This window comes from Manis javanica, chromosome 3, assembly GCF_040802235.1.
Source record: "Manis javanica isolate MJ-LG chromosome 3, MJ_LKY, whole genome shotgun sequence".
Lineage (NCBI taxonomy): Eukaryota > Metazoa > Chordata > Mammalia > Pholidota > Manidae > Manis > Manis javanica.
This window is the reverse complement of record NC_133158.1, coordinates 80257036-80263035: the sequence shown is the minus strand read 5'-3', so window position 1 is coordinate 80263035 and position 6000 is coordinate 80257036. Positions and strand designations below refer to the sequence as shown.

The window sequence follows — 6000 nt, the reverse complement described above, 5'->3', positions numbered from 1 at the left end:
GTCTAGTTTCAGGGCTAGACTTTGGGGCTAGTATGCCTTGTTTTCTTACCCCCTTCCAGGATGTGCCCCAAAGGCCTTTCCCAAATACCACATCCTTTCAGTGTCAGCCTTCACCTCTTGCTTCCCCACCCTCAACCTCATGCCATTCCTGCCTATGGTGTAGGTGGTTCTAGGAGAAAGGTGACATAGGTGTCCTTTCGACTCAACATAGCAGCGTCAAATAGGAAACGACCTTGACAGATGCCCTGTGAAGCCAAACGTGTGCTGAAAAGTGCTAAGAGTCTGGCAGATGGGAACTTAGTCCTTTAATGAGTAAGAAGTACTCACAGAGCCTCCCAGCACCCTGCTTTGCCCTCTGCCCTTGTTATCAGAGCTGATCTGAGGTGAGTGAACAGAAAGTTCTGTCAGATTAAGATCATTTTGGGGATTAGGTTTTTTGTTTGTTGTTTGCCTCTTCCTAATACAGGCCTCTGGATGGGAGAAGGAAATTCATAAATCTGCTTTAATTTGATCTTTGTGACTAACCAAAAACGAACTGTTGGTTTTTCCCTTTTATCCATCCTAGGTTGCTAACATTCTCACTTAGCACCTCACTAATAATCAATCAATGCTACTTCAATTGAAAAAAGAAGATAGGGTTACATTCTATCTAAGCCAGAGTTGGAAATAGGGAGAGCTGGATAAAACATGCAGATATCTTTGCTTTCCAAAAGGAGGATGATGAGACTGCTCCACCAATATTATGCACAAATGATTTAAAGTGGTGTGATTTCTCTGAGAATGTTGTGGGTAGCCCTGGAGATGAGAAATTATCTAAAGCACTGGTACAAACATTCCAGAGGATATACCAGATAAGCCTTGGGATGTAAGTAGAACATACTAGAATATATTCTCATATGTAGTTTTAAATAAAACTTAAAAATAAATATCACTATTAATAATAGCTAGTAAAACAGTGAGGAAATTGCTGTAGCAGACCTGAAAAATGGCAACATGTATAATGTAGTTAAAAACAATTGGCAAAATGGTTGCCTGCAGTAATTTAGAAGACTACAAATATACATTTATAATGAACTTGTGGACCTTGCAAGATTTCCTGGCAAAATATGGTGTCATTTGGTTTCATTTCGCTGCCTAGGAAGAAAGAAAAGAAGTAAAGAAAGAATTTTGAGGGAATTTAAAGAAAATAAAACTGTTTCTCATTCCTAATCTCTTTAGCTGGTAAAAATGCCTTAAGTGAAAGAAACCTGAGGCCAAAGATCATATCAAGGTGTGGCTATTAAAACATTACTAAGACATTTGAAAGAAGTAAGTTGATATCTAATGGACCCTCTCAATTTAAAAAGGGAGTGGTCTAAGAGTTTTAAGGGTATTAATCCCACAATAACTGATATGTCCACAAAATTCTATCTCAAAAGGATGTTGGGTGTGGCTTTTCTTGAACCAAGTAGACTCAAGTCAGATTCATAGGAGAACCACAAAGTTTCAAGAGAGTTGTACTGATTAAGTACCACGTGCTTGAATTGAAGAAATTGAGACTGCTCAGATTACAAAATAGCCTTATTTTTTACCAGGAGGAAGCAATCATAAAAAAGCTGTTGTTGTAGATATGGGTCTTTCCTTATAGAAGAGGAATAATGTCTCAGAAAATGGCTGAAAGAGCTGAGACGTTGAGGTTAAGAGCCTTAGAAAACAATGAAGCAAGGAGATGAAACTCAACCTAATCATGAAATATTTCCTTCTCCCAGAATGGGGAGACCTGGCAACAGATGTCTGTTTGGATTTCAGAATTGTTAAAAACTAATGGCTGCTGTGTGTTTCACAGTCTTCTGCTTAATAATGGCAGTGTCTACTGTAATGATCCTGTTCTGGCCTCATCATTGCATATTATTGGATGTGTAGGGGGCAGATAATTAGTCTTCTTTAGTTCATAGGTCTCTAGAACAATATAGCCCACATGAGGAGGAGCCTCATCTGATCTGATCCAACAATAGCCTGATGCCACAGTTAGATGAGTATTTGGGGAATTAGATGGAAGGAATGATAATTATATTGCTCAAAGGGTGGATGGTGCTAGATTCTAAAAATACCTATAATATTTTATAGCTTCTTCCATTACAAGTTGCCTATTTCTCCACCTCTTAAATCTAAACTGGTCTTGTGACTTAATTAATTCATTGTGAGTAGGCAGCAGAAGTGATGTAGAAATTCCAGACCTAGACTACCTTTGCTCTTTCTGATCATGCCAACCACCACCACATGAAAATACATGAGCTACCTACCTGATGCATAATGAGAGGTGTGTGGCCCAGTCACCCTTGTTACTGCAACCAACAGCCAGCCAACACAGAAGCAGAAATGCCCTGGCTGGTATTTTAGTGGCTCAGAGACACTTGAGAAGCTACATGAGACAGTTGAGAAATGCACCCAATTAATCCCAGCCCAAATTGTTGACCTAAGAATTGTGAAATAAACAAATGGTTGTTATTTTAGCCACATAAATTGGAGGCAGAGGAGGTTGTCATACAGCAGTTAGGTAAGTGATACATAAGCCAAGTGTCACAGAACCATTTACTGATAGCCATCCTTTCTTTCTCCTCTGATCTTCAGTTCCCTGCCACACACCAACCATCCATACAGCAGTGGGTGTGCTTGGGGCATTACAGTCTGTTCCAGAAGTCTATTTGTCTGTGTCTATACCAGTTCAACACTATGTTATTCAACGTAGCTTCATATCTGATGAGGCAAGTCTTCCTCCAACACACTTTTTTCTTCTTCAGGACAGTCTTGGCTATTCTTGGTCTTTTACTCAATTTTTGTAAATTTTGAAAAAGTTCATCAAGTACGATAGGAAAAAAAACACACTGTTGGGATTTTTTTACTGAGATTTTATTAAATCTATAGATAAACTTGGAAAAATTGACATATTTTTTATATTGACTCTTTCCATAAATGTCTCTCCATTACTCTTTGTTCTCTTTTAATAAATTTTTATAATTTCCTATGTAAATATTTTATACATCTTTTTTAGATTTGTTCATAAGTACTTCATGTTTTTATTATTAATAAAAATAGGACTTAGTTTTTTTTCCAATTGACTGTATCAAAGTACAAATGACTCTTATTAATTGTAATTATTTGTCTGTGATACTTGAATATTTTCTGTGTAGACAATAACCTATAAACAATAGCTCTCTCTCTACCCCCATACTTGACAGTGGATGAGTCCAAAGTAATAGTGCAAATACAATAACAGAGGGGAGAGAGAGAAATGAAGCCAGTAATGCTCCCTCTTCTACTACACGTTTGCAAGTCTGAATTAGACTAAGTGAAGGGAAAGGGGTAGTTACTTGGATGAGGTTTTCAGTTTTAATATTACACTGGCAAGGAATGGAGGTAAATTGTTATTAGACCAGACCAAACTTTTATTTTCTATAAGAGCAACTGTAGGATCTCTGGCACAACAAGACATTTGTTATCTTTGTTTTTATTGAAGTATCATTGAATACAATCTTATATTGGTTTCAAATAAACAACACAGTGGTTTAACAATTTTACCCATATTATAAATCCTCACCCTCACTAGTGTAGTTACTATCTGGAAACATAGGAAGATGTTACAGAATCATTGGCTACATTTTCCATGCTATACTACTATCTCCATGACCAACTTATATTATGATTGAGAATTTTTGTGCTGCTTTATACCCCTCCCCCTCCCCAACCACCCACCCCAACCCCTCCCCCATGGTAACCACCAGTCACTTCTCAGTGTCTATGAGTCTACTATTGTTTTGTTCACTGTGTTTTGCTTTGCTTTTATATTCTACAAATAAATGAAATCAAATGGTATTTGTCTTTCTCCACCTGGTTTATTTCACTGAGCATAATATTTATTGTCTAGATCCATCCATGTTATTACAAATGGCAGAATTGCTTTTTTATGGCTGAATAATATTCCATTGTATGTATGTACCACATCTTCTTTATCCATTCATCTATTGTTGGACACTTAGGTTGCTTCCATAACTTGGCTATTGTAAATAATGCGGCAATAAACATAGGGATGCATGTATCTTTTTGAATCAGCAATATTGTTTTCTTTGGGTAAATTCCTAGAAGTGGAATTACTGGGTCAAATGGTATTTCTATTTTTAGTTTTTTGAGGAACCTCCATACTGCTTTCTATAGGGGCTGATCCAATTTACATTCCCACCAACAGTGTAGGAGAGCTCCCATTTCTCTGCATCCTCACCAACACTTGTTATTTCTCATCTTTTGGTAGTGGCCATTATGACTGGTGTGAGGTGATGTCTCATTGTGGTTTTAATTTGCATTTTACTGATGATTAGCAATGGACACTTGTTATCTTAAATCTCCTAATCTATAAAAACAATCTAAGCTTTATGAAAAATCAAAGGTATAGCATATATTTAATGTTTCTCTAAAATGGCAAGGAGACATCATTAAAGCAAACATCAAAATAAAAGCAGGAAATCAAAGAGTTGAGGAAGAACCAAAGTCAGGGTTTGCCTGAAGGCCTCTCCAGACCCCACATTTGTTTTCATGACTACTAAATTCTGGCAACAGAAAGTAAAGCTCTGAGACCAAGGTTGGGACCACTCCCAGCATAGCTGAGACCCTGTGGTGGGCAAATTATGGCCCGCCAAGTATATTCATGTCTTAATCCCCTGAACCTGTGAATATGTTGCTGCATGGAAGAGGAAAATAAAGTTGTAGATGAAATTAAAGTTGCTTATCAGCTGACATTAAGATAAATAGATTATCCTGGATTATCCAGTGAGCCCGATGTAGTCACAAGGGCCTTTTAAATGTGGAAGAGGGAGGCAGAAGATCAGAGCCAGAGAGAGACGTGAAGAAGCTATGCAGCTGATTTTGAAGACAGAGGAAGGGTCATGAGCCAAGGTATATACGTGGCCTCTAGAAGCTGTAAAAGGCAAGAAAACAGATTCTCCCATATGGCATCCAGAAGCAATGCCACCCTGCTGACGCTTTGATTTTAGCCCATTGAAACCTGCTTTAGACTTGTGACCTCCAGAACTGTAAGATAATAAATTTGTGTTGTTTTTAGCCACACAGATGGTGATAATTTGTTACAATAGCAATAGAAAAGTAATATGGACTCCAAAGGGATAATTCATTTCCAGAACATTTTCATATAGGATTGTTGGAGAAATTATGGCCATGGAGGTAATAGAATAATTTTGGTAACAAATGTTAAGATGAAACACACACAAACATACCCAACCCATCCAGGAGTTCAACAGACAGAAAGTAATTATTAAACTTGATTTAATGAAATGAAAAGCATTATCTGCCTCTGGGAAAGGCAGGGCAAGTTTCATTCACAATCACATTTACTGGCAAAGGAAGAGCTGAGTCACTAGGAGCCTGAAACATGAAAATGACTTCAGTCAATCTGCAGAACTCAGAATCACATGAATAGAAATAGATGCCCTTGTCTGCATTGATTCCTTCCTTGCCTTTCAGATGCTTTGATCTTTTGCCACAAAAGGAAGATGTGATTTTCATAAGTGAAATAAATTAGTCCAATTCATAACTTTCAAAATATAAATCATTATGGCTATCTGTGGAACATTCCACATGTAGGAAATGCAACAAACCACTTAAATTCATAGAGTGAGAGCCCAGACCTGCCTCTTTTTCTGAAGTGCCACTGCTTCCATACATGAGAAGTCTTTTTGCCTTTTTTTAACTCCATGGGCATTTGATATCACAGCAGTGACCTCATAGTTTAATATTTTCCTTTCAGAGGTTATCTTATGTGTTTTAGAACACTTTTGCTAAAGAAAAGATTCTGTGGTGGGTGGTGTAGTGACCTCAAAATATTTGAAGGAAAGACAAAGTAGCTGGTCAAATGGTAACTAGGTTTAAAACCTCAGTGTTGGGGAGGAAAGAGCTTTAGATAAGGGTATAGCCAGAAGGACATAACCTTGGCTTTATTCAGTGCTATGAAAT

General features: G+C 37.5%; 1 protein-coding gene across 1 annotated transcript in view; it reads left to right on the top strand.

Moving 5' to 3' along the window:
- The first annotated feature begins 362 nt into the window (after window positions 1-362).
- Window positions 363-6000, top strand: part of ST3GAL6 (ST3 beta-galactoside alpha-2,3-sialyltransferase 6) — a 103771-nt gene continuing 98133 nt past the window's right edge. The window contains exon 1 of the mRNA XM_073231776.1: window positions 363-383. The gene's annotated coding sequence lies outside the window, so the exon portion shown is untranslated. The remainder of the gene's footprint in view (window positions 384-6000) is intronic.